The sequence below is a fragment of the Cavia porcellus genome, unplaced genomic scaffold (assembly GCF_034190915.1).
Source record: "Cavia porcellus strain 051 isolate PalLab524CR breed Dunkin Hartley unplaced genomic scaffold, mCavPor4.1 scaffold_8, whole genome shotgun sequence".
In the NCBI taxonomy this organism is placed as follows: domain Eukaryota; kingdom Metazoa; phylum Chordata; class Mammalia; order Rodentia; family Caviidae; genus Cavia; species Cavia porcellus.
The window spans coordinates 15,174,107-15,189,887 of NW_026947491.1; the positions used below are offsets into that span (position 1 = coordinate 15,174,107).

The following is a 15,781-nucleotide window of genomic DNA, read 5'->3' on the forward strand; positions in this document are numbered from 1 at the left end:
GCTAGGGCAAAGTATCTGACACCCAAAGTTAAAGAAAGAAAGGTTAATGTTTGTGGAGGTTTCAGCCCGCAATTAGCGCTCCAAGGCATGACTATGAGGCAACCATTCACGGTGTGGAAGACAGCAAAAGCAATAAGAGCAAAGGTAGGGAAAGAGCAAGCCTCCTTTCCTCCCTTATAATATACGCAGGCTACTTGTCCTGGGGTGGGTGTAGCACTTACACCATCTCCCTGCCCTCTTGCACAGACAGATGATGTTCACAAAGTGAGGACCCTGTGTCTTGGTTATTTTCTCTCATTGCTGGGATAAAATACCCAACACCCCAAGTTAGCGAGGGAAAGGTTTATTTAGCTTACAGTATTTGGAGGTTTCAGTCCATAATCAGCTGCCTGCAAGGCAGAGTGGCATGGCTTTGGGCAACACTTCAACACAGCAGCCAGAGCAAAAGGGCAAAAGCAAGCCACTCCTCCCTTATGTTTATATAGGCCACCCCCACCCCCACTCCAGGATGGGTATAGCATTCACAAAATCTCTGTGCCCTCCTCTCGCACAGGATGGGGATACTGACAGCATAAGAACCCTGGCTCCCTGCTGAATTTATCAGTTTAATTTCTAAACTTCTCAAGTTGACAGTGTATCAACAATAACACCCTGGTCCTATGCAGATTTGCTTAGTTAAACTTCTCAAGTTGACATAGTAAATCAACAATTACAACATCCTGGAGGGTAAACAGCCACCCTAGGGCAGGTCCTCTGTATCCTAGGAGGTAGAACTGCTGAGTCACTCAGTTTAGCTTCTGAACCTCTCAAATTGACACAGTGTATGAACCGCTACAAGTCATGAAACTTGAAGTTTAACCTAAACCCTGTGTAGTGATAATTTCACACTCTAGAAGGCTGAGACAGGAGGATTTTGAGCCAGGAATAGGCAATTTAGTGACTTAATAAGACTCTATTTTAACATACAAAATGAAGAGGCTGTGGATGTAGTTCAGTGGGAGTCTTGGGTTCAATCTCCTATGCAGAAATAAAAAAGCAACTTAAATGACTGTGTTCACAAAAATTATCTCACCCTTTGGAAAATTCTTTGGGGAAAATTGAGAAAGTCAGAAGCCAAACAACCTATTATGCGTGGAGATCTATAAGAAAATTCCACAAGATTTTCAGTACAATTTTTTAAAAATATTTTATTTCATTCTTTTTCTTCCCTCAGTCCTGGGAATTAAGCCTAAGATTTTCCCACCGAGCCACCTTCCCTGTCCTTTTTAGTTTTCATTGTGAGACAGGGTCTCACTCAATTACTAAGTTTTCCAGGCAGGGCTAGAACTTGTTTACGAAGGCTTCAGCATCTTTCTATTTTTAACCGTTTAAACACACTCAGTTTATGATTTTCTTTAAATTCACACTGTATGATTTCTAACTCCTGAGACACTTGTGTCTCCTCTGTGTGTTGGCTGTCATGAGAATGCTTCCTTAGCATGTATTTTAAATTTTGATTAAGATATATTAAAAGGTACCTACTAGAGCAGTTCAGTACAGTATTTCAACACATGCATACACTTAGCCCCATCAGTTCCAGCCGCCCGTTATCCAACTCCCTCTTCCCAAACTCAAGTAATCAGGAAGTCTACATTTAAGGTTTGTATTTACTGTTAAATTTCCGTGTACGGGAGCGAACACCCCATACATCGTGTTGGGCTTGTTTCAGTTACCACACTGCTCTCCAGGGCCACGCATTCGCTGCACGTGGGAATTCCTCACTGTTATTATTTTGTTTGTAAACTCATCTTTTCTCTTTCTTTGGGAAACCCACGAGTTGAGGATTGGTAGGTTGTTTTCTCTTTGTTTCTATCAAACCTATCACTGTTCTGGGCTACATTTTTTGTGCTAAAACATTAACCCATTATTTGAATTCTCCCTCATAGTGAGAGAAACATAATTTCAAAGCCATGTGAAGTCCATGATTTAGATCTCAAGAGGATGTATTTCACAGGAAACATTGTTTATCCACTGAAGATGAGATATTCTTTTCTGTCTCTATCTCTGTCCCTGTCTCTGTCTCTCTCAGATGGCTGTAAGAAAGACTGCATTTGTTCCTACTTACCTAAATTATCAGTCCCTGAGTATTCTGGTTTCACACATGAGTTCACTTGCAATGGGCCTCCCTGCGAGGTCCTGAAGCCTGTGTTCCACTGTGTGAAAGATTAGAGTTCTGAAGCCCTTGGAAGAGTCCAGGCAGGAGAGGAAGCTTCCCTGAGTCAGGGCATTGGTGATTGATGGAAGGGCTTTGCTGGATTTGTCTGCAGTTGGAAAGGCAGGATTTTCTGACAGAATGAAAGCATATATTCTGAAAGGAATCAAGGAGTTGAGGTAACTTCTAAATGTTTGGCCTGAAAAGTAAAGGAATTGAGTTGCTGGAAGTTAAAATGAGGGAATACTGTAGGTGGAACAGGATTTGCATGGAAGAACAGGAATTTGAGGTTACATTTAATAAAATCAGAGGGGGAACAGGAGCCACTGAACAGGTGTCAAACGAATGAGTCAGGAATTCAGATGAGATCTTCAGCTGGTGATGTAAATCTGAAAGTAGCCTTACTTTTCACTGCGTTTAAAGCCCTCTGTGTCGATATCACTGGGACCAGTGCGTAGACAGAGAGATCTGACGCTGCACACCCTAGACCATCAGTGAGACAGGCAGGGGTGAGATGCACAGTGATACTGATGGAGCAGCCAGTCATGTGGAAGGGAAACCATCAGAGTATGGGGTCCTGAATCCAAATAAAATCTCAGACAGGCAGAAGTCATGTTCAATTTATGCTCCATATCCTTGTTGGGTCAAAGTCAAGATGCATAAGCCATTGGTGTCTTTTATAAGAGAAGTTTCAGTGGAGAGGTAAAACCAAATGTTAATTTGAGTATATGGAAAACAAGATTGGAGGTGGAGCAGTGGAGACAGAAAATGGAAGGAAAAGGTTTTCATTGCCTATTGTTGTACAAAGGGAGAAACTTTTTTTGGTTCATTTGCAGTGTGGGAAAGTCATAGTGTATGTGTATCCATGGTAAGGGCTCAGTATGGTGAGAAAGCATAACTGGAAGACAGGGAATGAAGAATTACCCGAGCAATTCTCTTGAATAGGTGAGAAAAGTAACGCGTATGTGTGAGGGTGCCCTGCACTAACATGGGAATAATTCCCCCATAGTGATGAAGGTGGTCAGAAGATAAGCCTGCAGCCCTGGGATGGTTGGCAGAGTTGGTACCGGAAGCCCATTTCTTACCTTTGGTTGCAGTTGTGCCAGTAAAATGTCAAGCAGGATCACTAGCTGACAATAAGGATGGGGCAGAGAAGGAAGGAGAGCACACGGAATAGTAATCTAATGAAACCTAAGAGTGAATAGAGGAGGAGCATTATTTGCAAGGCCAGCCAGGAACCACGATCCAGCTGAAATGCTTAGTAAGACAGGGAGAGCAGTCAGCATGGCTGCAGTGATTCAGGTGGGGCTCAGATAGGGTGGAGAGCTAGATTTACCCAGGCTGTGGCTGTCAGGTGAGGATGGGGTGGTGAGGGGAGGAGTGGGGATGCAGGCTTGGGAGCTCCTGTGATTGGTCACAGGGCTCAAGGTGGGCAAGAAAGGAAGCTGGGCTTCCAGGGGAAGAGGGAGGAGCGGAAAGATAAGAGGGCCTGTGGGTGGTTGAAAGCGTGAGGGAGCAAGACTGTGTCACAGCACTAGAAAATGTGATCTAGCAAGACTGCGGGCAACGGTCCAAGACTCGACCTTCTCAGTGTGAATAGGAGAGAGGTCTGTTTAATTGTTTTTAATTAATTGAATATATTAGTACATTGTAGATACACATAATGACCGCCTTCATCAGAGGGAATTTGTACCCATACCTGGTATAACTTGCTTCTTTTTTTCCATTCCGTTCCTCTCACTTCAACCCCTCTTCCCCTCCTTATTTATAGTTTTGTCTCACTTTTTCCTTCTTTTCTTGTTATTTTTTTTATCTTCCTTCTTTTCTCCCTGGCCCTGACTACTTCCCCTTCCCATTTGAGCATTTTCTTCCAGTTTCACAATATCTATCGTACATTCTGATCCTTATTTACATTTCCTCTGGCATGGCTTCTCACACCAGGGAAGCAGTGCTATATTTATGATATTTCACCCTAAGAGTATTTATTTCACCCTAAGAGTATGGTCTCATAGTGAATCTCCTATCTAGAAATGTCTGAAGCATATGCTTCTTTGTAGCTGAGTAGTACTCCATTGTTGTGTTCATTTAATTGCACAATCTTAGGCATAACCTTATAGGTTAGTGACCCGGTTCCATGGAAGATAGATGACCATAAGTTAAGGAACTGAGACAGCACTGTTTTGATAGAATCATCTCTGTGTGTAGTAAGTTCAGCAATTTTAAAGTCAAAGATACAGTGACAGAGAGTGGTAGTGGGTTAGAGGACAAGTTCTAAAAACAATGAAGACTCCAGTAAGAAGAAACTTGTGGACTTGATACCACATTTCGATCATGCTTTGCTTTCTTCTTCAAGGATTTGCGTGCTGCCCCTCAACCCAGTGGTATCACATGTGGCTACCTCCTAGGTGGATCTGGTCATCGTGCATTGCAAGGTTTCCATTCCTAACCCATTCTTCATGAAGCCATCACTGAGGCTCATCTAAAATATGGATAATATCACCTTACCATTCGACAGCCCTTATACTGTTCCTCATTACCCATAGAAGATGTCTCAACTCCTCTATCTGGAAATCAAGATTTTCTGTGACCTCGAGACTTCCTCCTTGCTCATCTGCCAATCTTGCACTTTAAACCTCACCAGGAAAGAACTGTGTGTGCACTTGGCTTGTATTATGTCCTTCCCCACATGAAGTTGGCCTTTGACCAGCTGGGACTGCACTTACTCTTGAATGACTGACGGTTGCATGATATGAAGGCTTAAAAAAGTCACCTAGTCCAGTGCTATCCCAAGTGTCCACTGCCTGGTATAAGGTCATGAAATTTCCTGAACTTTGAATGACCTCTTCCCTATCCACTACGAGGTAGGAGTTTTGCGTCAGATTATGAAATAGCCATACCCTTAAGCACAACTTGAAGGTTTTCTTTATAAGGACATTTTCATGATGATGTACTGTGTGCTGATTTACATTCAGGCTATATAACTAACTCTATAACTAAACATCTTCAATTACCCCTTCCACGCTTTTTATATTACTAGTAGGGGAGACTGAGGTACAGCAAAGGTACAGCTGCTTGCATAAAGTCACCAGGAAGTTAGGTTCTCACACCGTGAAGAGCCAATAATGCTCATTTCTTGGCTTTTTGGGTATTTGGTGAACTATCTGTAGGCAATAGTATAGAGTATAGACAGAGTTTATTGCAAAATGATAACTTTTTCAGAGAGAGAGAGCCACACTCAGACAGTCACAGAGACAGTCACAGAGAGACAGAGAACACATACTTCAAGCATTGAGGAGGGCAAGTTTCAAGATGGCGGCTGGTCCAGATGATGCATTTTCCTTCACTTGATGTCATTGTTCTAGAAGAAAAATGGCCGCCTTGACTAATTTCAGAGGCAAGAAGTCTCCTGCTTATTCCCTAGGTACAACATTCTTGTTTAGTTTATTTTCAGACCTTGAGGAGGTTCCAGCTCCTCACTCCTCAGCTCAACTCCATACAGCCCTGGACCTTATCCGCACCTCAGAAGGTATTGAGTTTTCTAGGTCTGAGGTCTGAGGCCATAGACCCACTATCTGTAGCTCATGATTGAGGAAATGAAAGAAAGTGAAATATCACACCTTTTTCGCTTTTCACCTAGCCCACAGCTGCCTAGCTCCAGGCCTGCTGATACCCAGCTTTTGCGGATCAACACAGCAACCTCTTGCACTTCAGCAGTTCACTTTGTTCTCTATGTGTCTTCTAATGCTCTGTGTTAGCTCCGAGGACTGATTTTGGATCCGTGATTGTTTTTCATCATTCACCTAAGTTTTGCTAAAGAGAATACAAGAGTTGATTTCTGCTCCGCAGTAGTATATCCTTCCCAGAGAGTTTTCTTTCCTTTTACCTTTCGGTGGAAGAGAATCAGCATGTGTTGTGGTGTTATTATTTAAATGTTTATAGTCTGCCATTTTCCGCACACCGAGGCTCCAGCAGCGTCGAGTCAGACGGTCTCACACAGGTAGCGTGTGCTCCATCTGGTCCTCGCCTGTCGGCAGGTGGGCCCTGGATGGTGCGGCAGATGAAAGGCCAGATGGTCTCAGGTGTGGCCTCAGGTACAGCATGTTGCAGCCAGCCAGTCTGCGGGCCCCGAGGCAGGAGCGACTGCCGGGAGGCACACATCTGAGCGAAGCGGCCACCACTGTGCCAGAATCAGAGGGCAGAAGGTGTTCTTGGCTTCCGGGAGGCTCTGGTCTTCCAAGACCAGTTGGGGACCAAGGAGCCATACTGAATTGCAAATGTCAGTGCCCAGGCAGCATCCAGAGAGAGCATGGAAAACTGACTCTTTTCAGCTGCTCCCAGCGCCGCACAGGCAGGTAAAAGATTGTGAATTGGTTTGGTGATAGAAAACAGATCAAAGGCAAATGGATGCACCTAAATTTCTGACTGGATTTCCCTCATCCTTCTTTCCTTCCTCCCGTCCTTCCATCTTTCTTTCTTTCTTCCTTCCATCTTTCTTTTCTTTCTTTCTTCTTCCTTTCTTCTTTCTTTCTTTCTTTCTTTCTTTCTTTCTTTCTTTCTTTCTTTCCTTCTTTCCTTCTTTCCTTTTTCAGTTTAGTCTTGCTTCAAATTTGTCTTAAGTTTTAATCTCTGTTCCACTTCTAAATAGGTAAAGAGAGAACAGCATTCCCAAAGAATAACTATCTTGAGATTTAGAAACTTTTTTAAAAGAAGTATATTCTGGACTTTGTTAAAGAAGGCAAGAAATAGGGAAGGGTGCTCATGAGTCTTTGAAAAGGTGAAACCCATCCGAGTTTTAAAAATTCCCAATCTATGGCAGTAAAGGGTCCAGAAAGAGATTTTGTTCAACTGATATCACAAAGTACCATTGTGGTTAAATAAGAAAAACTTCTCACAGCTCTGGTAACCCAACATCAAAGCATTCAGTGAGAATGCACTTCTTGGTTTGTGGGTGGTGCTTTCTTGTCACAGCCTTCAGTTGTAGAAAGAGCCAGGATTTCTCTTGGAGCTCCTTGGTGAGGACGCTATTTGGGTTTGTGGAGTTTCCACTTCTGTGATCAATTTCCCAGAGACCTCGTCTCCTCCCATCACACTGGACATTAAGATTTCAACACATGAGTTTGAGGGAGTGTAGATTACACCGTGACTTTTAAGATGGATGAGTATTTCCTGCCTCTCCCCAGTTAAAATTCTTTCTGCCCACTGCTTACTTAAAACCAAGATGGCAGCATTTTTGATTCTTGACTTACTGGAGTTTCTAATGAGTGACACAATGAAGTCCTCATGTCCACTCTTTAAAATTCCACACAAGTCTCTGAAGCTGTTAAGGTAATTTGTAAGTTATCCATGAGGCCTGAGGAGAGCTTTGTAATGAACCTCCCATGGCATGGGAATTGGATTCCGTTTTTGTTATAAAAATGACTAGTCTTTTTTAGAACATTCTGAATTTAGTTTAATTCCTCAAGGCAAAGAAAATATTAACATATACCTATTTGTGAACACCAAGAAAGGGAACAATCAAATAATTTTAGCATTCATTTTCATATTTGTGTCAAAAATATGTCAAAGAGTGTATTTTTCCAGCTTTTATAAATTCACAGTTTTGTGGAGACACATCCACTTGCTTTATGAATCTGTTCTAATCCAGATTCAAGCAGAGCCAGCATCGAAGCTAATTTTTAATTACTTTCACTTGAAGACAGGGAAAACATGAATTAAATCATCTCACTATTTATTGATAACATCATTGGAGTGTTTAGCTCAAGGCATAGGGATTAAAGATGAAATGGTGATAGTATTTTTACTAGGAATTAACTTTATTGGGAGAGAGGATAAAACTTTCAAATGTATAAATTTTGTATTATTTTGAAGTGACAGAAATATAAAGTCACAAAGAAAAATACGATGCAAAGATAAGAAAATAGAGCAGTTACTATTTTTACTATTGTCATCAATTTATAGGCAGAGAAACCAAGACAAAGGGAATATTTAATTTGTCTCTTATCATTGAAGCAAAGAACATGGATTTGAAACCCACTTTGCCTCCAAAACCTGAGCTCCAAACAGTTTTTTTTTTTAGTACTAGAGGTTTAACTCGAGGCTTTTGCATTGAACTATGTCCCCATTGTTGTTTTTTCTTTTCTTTCTTTCTTTTTTTTTTTTTTTTTTTTGATTCTCTGTCTTTTTTGAGACAGGGATTCATTCACTAAATTATCAAGATTAAGCTCAGACTAGGGTCCTCCTGCCTCAGTCTCCCAGAGTAGTGGCATTATGGGTATTTGCCACCACACCTAATCTGTCTCTGTGTCTATCTATCTGTCTCTGTCTGTCACCTGTCTCTGTATGCTTCCTCTTAAAGAGACATAGAGACCTCCTCTACTTGAGAAACACAGAACTAACTTGTCAAAACCCATAAAAAAGTCCCCAAATACATCAAGATATTCACATGAATTTTAAAATTCTGAGGTCATGTGTTGGATTTATGCTAACCAAAAGAATAAAATCTTTAAAGAAAATTAAAGTAAGGGGGAAAATATGTGTGTGTGTATATATATACATATATAAAGTAAATACCCAGCATTAAATTTTTTTTTATTTAGAGAAAAAAAGCAGAACAGAAAAAGGTTAGAAATAATACAAAATTTCAAAAAAAGGTAAGAAATCACTAGTGATAAATTACATATTGTTATCTTAGAAGTAGTTGTTCAAGTTACAAAATCAAAGCATAAAATGCGAACAATTAATCAATGACAGTACAAACTTACTTATTCAGTACATGTTTGTAGTACATTATGATTGCACTCATCCCTGAGAGTTGGATGAGAAGGATACCTCCTATCTATCCATTCATGTGGTGCCTAGAGGGAGAAGTGCTTCTTTCTTCAGTGGCCTCCATAAAGCACAAAGGAAGAACTGCGAAGGTCTCTGGAGATGTTTGCAAAATTTGAGGACAAGGCAAACAATGGGATAAGAACAAAGAGAGAAAACCGAAGCAACTAAAGAATCACAGCATTTGAATCTTGGACTGGAAGGCACATGCTAATCATCAGTTCTGGGATTTTACTGAGATTAAGTGGAAATTAGCAAGATTTACAAGAAAAAAGCAAAATTACATTTAAATCTAGGGGCACATTTTATAATCCTCGGTAAGTATTTTTATAATTAAGAAAATAGTAATAATAGCGTGGTATAATAGCATGGTTTTGGAGGATCTCTTTTAAAAGGAGCTAGACAACTCATTTTGAAAGTCAGGTGAGCATCAAATTTGTTACTGTGTTGTAAATAGACTACAATACTATAGCAGAACATTTGATTGGGAACTGGATTATGCCTGTAGCTAAATTATGTCTACAAAATAAGAACTGTGCTTCCCTTCCATGAGTCATTTGCTTGTGAGAGCGGTAATGTTGAAGCCCTGCAAGCATTAACTCAGTCGATGTGCTGAGCATTACTCCTTTTTGTTTTATTTCTTACAGTTGTTTCTCTAATGCAACAATGGAGAACATCAATGTTTCAGATCTTTCAAACACTCAAATAGTGGAGAACTTCGATGTGTATCTCTGCTGGGCAATCCACAGCCATGGTAAGTTTGTGGGGTGGCTAGACATCAGGGTCTTGTTTTCCACATCTAAGAGGCTTTTCTGAGGTCACTCTCATTCTGGGTCCTTAGCTCCTTTCACATCTCTGTCTTCTTCGCCGGTCTCTCAGGCACTGTCTATTTCCCCAAGGGCTTTCCTCACTGAAAGATGTCTGACATTTTTGATATTTATAGTTCAGCTTACTTTTCTATTGAAATATTCCTTCCAACATCCCTCAAAGCATCCACTTTCTAGAAATTTGTATTTTCCAAATCCACCCTGGACACACATTGTCTTAGGTACTACTATTGCATGTTATTTACACTAGCAACGTTTTGACCTCTCTTATTGTGCTGTATGATTATATAAGAAGAAATTCCTGACATCTTGTACTCAGAAGACTCCATGAGACCCAGTCCTTGATGCTTTTGCACATGTCACTGAGTCCTGATTAATTTTTTTGGACACACTGTAAAGGGCCAAGGACCTGGTTGTCTGGAGAGAGATCCTGTGCCACTCAGATTCCCCAGAAAACATTATCCTTGCTGAGTACCAATGTTATCTAATGTTTGAAGGCGAGACCTGCAGAGGGCTATTTTGGATAGGAGTGGAGCAAAGGCATTGGTCATAGCCTAGGTCCTGGGATGGTTAACACTGGACTTTTGCAAATGTATTATTATTGGCCTCTGTCCTTTATGTTCTGTGTCCCCAATAAGGGTGAAGAATGGGATTTGTTCTCATCTTTATCTCAGAACAACAGCTATAGCTGTGCAGCAGAAAGAGAGTCTGTCCTAGGGACAAGAAAGAGAAAGGGATAAGGGGCTTGGGTTGGAGGTAAGACATAAAGAATTAAAAAAAATAGTTACTCATGTTGGAAATCCCCAGGAACCCCAGGAATAAGCTCCTCCGACTTCCAATATAGGTTCTAAAGTGCATTTGTAAATGCAGCTACTAAGCCGTAAGTGACTTTATGATTTTCCTCACACTTTACCTGTCTCATGCCTCCAAGTCTGGCATAGTTGTGCCCCTTGTTAAAATTCTCTAGTCAGGAAAAAAAGTCCCTGTCTTCTATGTGTACATAACCAAGTCTTCTCCAGAAAAGCTTGGATGTCATTAGGAAAGCTTTCTTTCCCACATCTGGTTTAGGTGCTATTCTATGTAACTTGAACTCTACTTTAGAATGGACACACAGTCACAGATGTCTGGAGCTGGGGTTTAGGAAGCTCATCGGGCTGGTCTTCGTGTAACTGTTGAGGGCCAGCAATGGAGAAAGTCTTTGGAGAGCCAGTGTTCTGGGCTCTTGGTATCAGTGATCTTTAGGTAGAGGAGTGGTTAATGGAGTAGAACTAGACTTTACTGGAGAAAAATCCTTAATCCAATAACAAAAACAATGTCCAGTTTTCATTAAAAAGAGCCATAGATGGGGTCAAAGACACAAGAGTGAATTTCTGTGTCAAATATTATTTTCATAGTGGAGCAAAATACACCAAGAGAAATCAGAGAAGGAAATATTGAAATGAATCTCAAAATGAGACACAGACATTTCCTTTTATAACTATCTGAAGCTATTTTTCAAAAGATTTTTTCCAGGGCATAAAAATAGATGCTTGAGAAATCTCTATGACTCTTATCTCTTGGAAGCTTGCATGCTTTATGAGGTTAAAGGTTTCTGTTCTGCCTCACACAGCCTCCTCTCTCCCTGACTTGGGCGTACACATACTATTCTTGCCCGGCATAGCACCTGCTATCATGCAAGCTCTTGCTAAGTTTCTAAATGGGTTGGAGTAGTCACTCACTGAACAGTTATGAAAAACTTACTCTGGAATAGGCACTATCTTATCGTTCACTGTAGCTGTTTTTCTGTGGAACAAGATCCCAGGGCTTATTCCTCCTGTCTACTTCTAACTTTGTGTCAGTTAAAAATATCAAGTCATACAAGATGCTAAAAAGATAAAAGAAGTGACTCTTAGGCATGCAACTGTGAGGACTCTAAATATGAAGGCATCTCTTCCCACCAAGAGTCTGTAATGTGGTTGAACGAGTGTGAGTTTTCTGTTTGTAACAGGCCACTGGCCAAGAAGGTAAAGGGAAGAGGTAGCCATTCGCTGGGAAAATCAGACAACGAGTTTCTTTTTATTTAGAAGTAGGGGTTTTCTAGGGAGACAGAGGGGTTGCAACGTGGTGGAAAAGCGGCAGCCGGAGCCAGAGTGCAGGAACAGAAAGCAGAACTCCAGGGACGGAGTGCCTCAGGGATCTGTCTGTACCCTGCTTCATCTTCAACTTCTTGCTTTCAGGGACCATCTAGCCCCATTTCTCTTCGTAACCCCAGAATTTAGCATAATGCCTTGCAAACAGCTGGCACTCAATAAACACTTGCTGGATGAATATGTAGCAACAGATGAATGGCCTCTGAGAGACTGTTGATTTATTTGCATAATTCCTCTTACCTAATTTTAAATACCTGGCATTTAACCCAAACTTCCCACATATGGCTTATCTACAATTGGGGGGTGAAAACCAAAAGATTGTGCTGAAGTTAACTTAAATTTCCAAGAAGAGAACAGATGGTGATTTTAAATAGTTGTGGGAAAAAATTGATGAAAAAGAAGACAATGGCAGAGAAAAATCAATGCTTTCTCTGTTGGCAGAGTCTGGGTGACACCAGGAGAGGCATCGCAAAAGTTCCCATCTCATTCCTGCCCCGTGTCGACCCAGTTTCTCTCTGCCATCAATCCGCACGCTGCAGCTAAGGGCTCTGTGACACTTGGTGACATTCACTCCAACTGGCAAAGAGAATGTGACAACCAGGCCTATTTTTAAGTGACAGTTGAATTGAATTCATGTTAAGAAAAAAGAGTGGGGGGTGAAAGAAGGGGAGAGACAGAGAGAGACAGAGACAGAGACATACAGAGGGAGAGAGACAAAGAGAGAGGGTTCTTTGCAGAGTCCCATCATGGAGAGCTTGTGGCATGTTCCGAGCGTGCTTCCTGCTGGGGAGACTGAGCACAGGGCGAGGATTCCAGGGAAGGAAGCTCAGGCAGGGAGGGGCTGCAGGATCAGTGACTTCTTTCTGTCTGGATCTTGGTTCACATGCAGCTATGGTTTCTGTTTTGTTTGCAACTAACTAGGCAGCACCAGAGAGCAGGAAGCCCTGGGAGTCCTTAGATATTGCAAAGCCATAGATTCTGAGATGAACTTTGGGGACTTTGGGCTCATGGCCTTTCCACATTTGGTGAGGTCAGCCACTGTTCAGACATCAGTGTGTGTGTGTGGGCACACGTGTGTGCACACCTTTGTAGAGGATAATAAAAATAAAAATCATGTTTATGCATGCATGAATTTGCCCAAGAGAGGAGGTAAAAAGTCCAGGCATGTGTGTATCTGTGCACAGACGTGAGTGTGTAAAGGGGAGAGGAGGGGAAATCAAAGCCGTGTGTATATCTGTGGTGGGAAAGCAAAACTGATCATGAGGGATTTGAGCGCAGACCTCGCCGAGTGAGGCTTGACTCGCCTGAGTTTCCGATACACCCTGGGGCTTGCCATGCCGTGTACAGCCTTAGTTTTTCTGTAGTATAAACATTGCAGGAGCTCAGAGGGAGAAATGGCCGACAATGATAACAGAGAATTCCGGTTTCCTTTTAGTGGATCTGAAGCCTATATGAGAGGAACAATATGTGACCCTGTCCTAGACTTCACACTACATCCAATCATTTTTAAAATTGTCAAAAAAAAAAAAAAAAAAAAAAAGAAAAAAAAAGAGTCTACAGTAAGTACGTTGCGAGAGACACTGTGAAATCAGAGTCATTTAGCACTGTTGTATGGGATCAGTTTCCTCGGCCAGGCAGTCTGTCCTTGCTGGGTCTCGTGTAGGCTGCAGACCTCCTAGGGAGGCCGTGAGGATAGAGCTTTATTCTGCACAGTGCCCCAGTTTTGGGATTTCCTGACACCCTGCTCTGGGTCTGTGCTTTCAGCCTGGGTCCCAGCAGGTGAAAGAGAAAGGGTAAGAGTTCACTGCCAGGCTGGGACTTCCTTCTTGGATTCCGCAGCTGCCATTGTTCCCTGGCCCTGGTGACCAGAATCCTCCATGTTTACATGTGAGGCACATGGCCTGGATACACAGTAGATGGCAGGGAGTGGTGTCCTGGGGCGGCCAAGCACACAGCTCCTGAGGACCTTGGAAGGGGACCACAGTGACGGCGACATGTCTGACTTCTGCGTGACCCCCACCTGCACAGCTGGGAAGAAAGCACAGGACTCTGATTCTGCATGGATTTTATGTCCGCCTGTGTCCCAGTGTGGGGGTCCTGCGCTCTTCCTGTAGGCCCCACTCTCAGATGTGAGGCCTTTCTTAGCACTCACCATGTGTATCTCACTGTCGCAGTGAAGTCTGTGTGGTGGCGACAGATATCCAGGCTGGTGATTTAGCCTCCCCTTTAGGGCCATCTGATGGCCCCCACATCCTCTTCTTCAGCCTTCTTTCTCCTGCTTTCTTCTCCCTGTCCTCCATGTCCACTCTCAAGATGAGGACAGATGATGGCCAGCCTTAACTCATGCAATTTTGGTGACATTAAGCCTGACACGCTGGTCCAGTGCTTTCTGCAAATTCAGTTTCGGCATTGCATACCACTGAAGTGTTACTAGTATTTTAGTAACTTTGGAATTCATTGACTGAGGTATGGTATGCAATGTTTTTTTCTCTGCAGTGATGGTGTGCATGTTGACCAGAGGGGTTTTTGTTTGTTTGTTTTGGCTACACTTGTCTGTTTCTGCAGGTCTCCTTTAGTAGGTGAATTCTATACAGAATGACTAAGTGGCAGGCATCTTGGTAATGCAGCACTTAAGCCCATCTCCTACAAAGGTAGCACCAGTCTCCATGGCTTTGGGGATGACCAGATTTTGATTCAGTGCTACACGGATGCTCATGCATCTCCAGTCGTATTTTACTTTTGTAAAAAAAAATTGTCTTTCTGATTGGAAATTCAAATCAGCTGCTGTAGAGCTACAGGATCTAGAGATTGTACAGTACGCAGGAACTGCAGGGGTAGCAGAGATAAGGGGTTACAGCTGCACCTGTGTGAACAGTTAGAATCCCAGAGGTCAATATGAAGAGTGTGGGTCACTTAAGGAAACCATCCAGAGTGGAAATCACTACTGTAACTTATTTCATGTCTTCTAGGATGCCTGCTGAATGAGAATCATCTCAAGGAATATGCTCTAAGTTAGTCCTGTAACTTCAAACAGAAAACTCAGGCAAGTTCGAGACAAAACGCATTTGAATTTCCCAATGTCAGAACTACATGATGGAATTCAAGATCCTAATTTGTCTTTTCTTAAAAAATGTGTTTAAAAAGCCTAGCTAGTCTTTCAAATATTTCTAATATTGTCTATGGTCGCATTTCACCAGTGCATTCATTTGCCCCTGAGCAAGTCTCTTGAGTATTTTTTTGAAGCCTCCTGGAGTTTGTGTGTTCTGTGTGTTTGTGTGTGTGTGTGTGTGTGTGTGTGCATGTGCAATCCACATTCAGACACATCCTAAGTATACATAAGCTCTATGAGCAGATTATTTTGGAGAGATTAGAGCATTAGAGTCAGGATGAAAGACTCATATTTCATGCTTAGACTATTGGAATTGTTTTGTATTCTAAGTAAATTGTATTCAGAAGAAAACACGGGTGCACACAATCTTCCCCCCACAACCCTGCAACCAGAATGAGTACTGCTGGCTACTCCAGTGAAGTAGGAATAGGTCCGTGAAGGCATATTCCACTCCAGGGTCTGACCTGTGCGTGTTGATGGTCCACGCTGAAAGCACAGAGCTGTGGGGAAGAAAGATTCTTCCTTTGGACCAGGGACTGCTCAAGGAAGGGCCACCCCGGTGGAGGAGAATGTGCTTTAGGTAATTGCCCAATGAGAGAGTTTGCTTCTACAGAAGCAAGTGCCCCTGTGACTGCCCCTCAGCAGACAGAGGCGTGCATTCACCAAGCAGCGCTGGTTCTGTGAGTACAGAAAGTCATGG

The 15,781-nt window shown here is 42.3% G+C and overlaps 1 long non-coding RNA gene across 1 annotated transcript; it reads left to right on the plus strand.

The window, feature by feature from the left end:
- The first annotated feature begins 3,663 nt into the window (after positions 1–3,663).
- LOC134477150 (uncharacterized) lies at positions 3,664–15,178 on the plus strand. Its single transcript, XR_010049062.1, has 3 exons — positions 3,664–3,798; positions 9,664–9,770; positions 14,942–15,178. It is a non-coding gene; the product is annotated as an uncharacterized LOC134477150 (long non-coding RNA).
- The last annotated feature ends 603 nt before the right edge of the window (positions 15,179–15,781 follow it).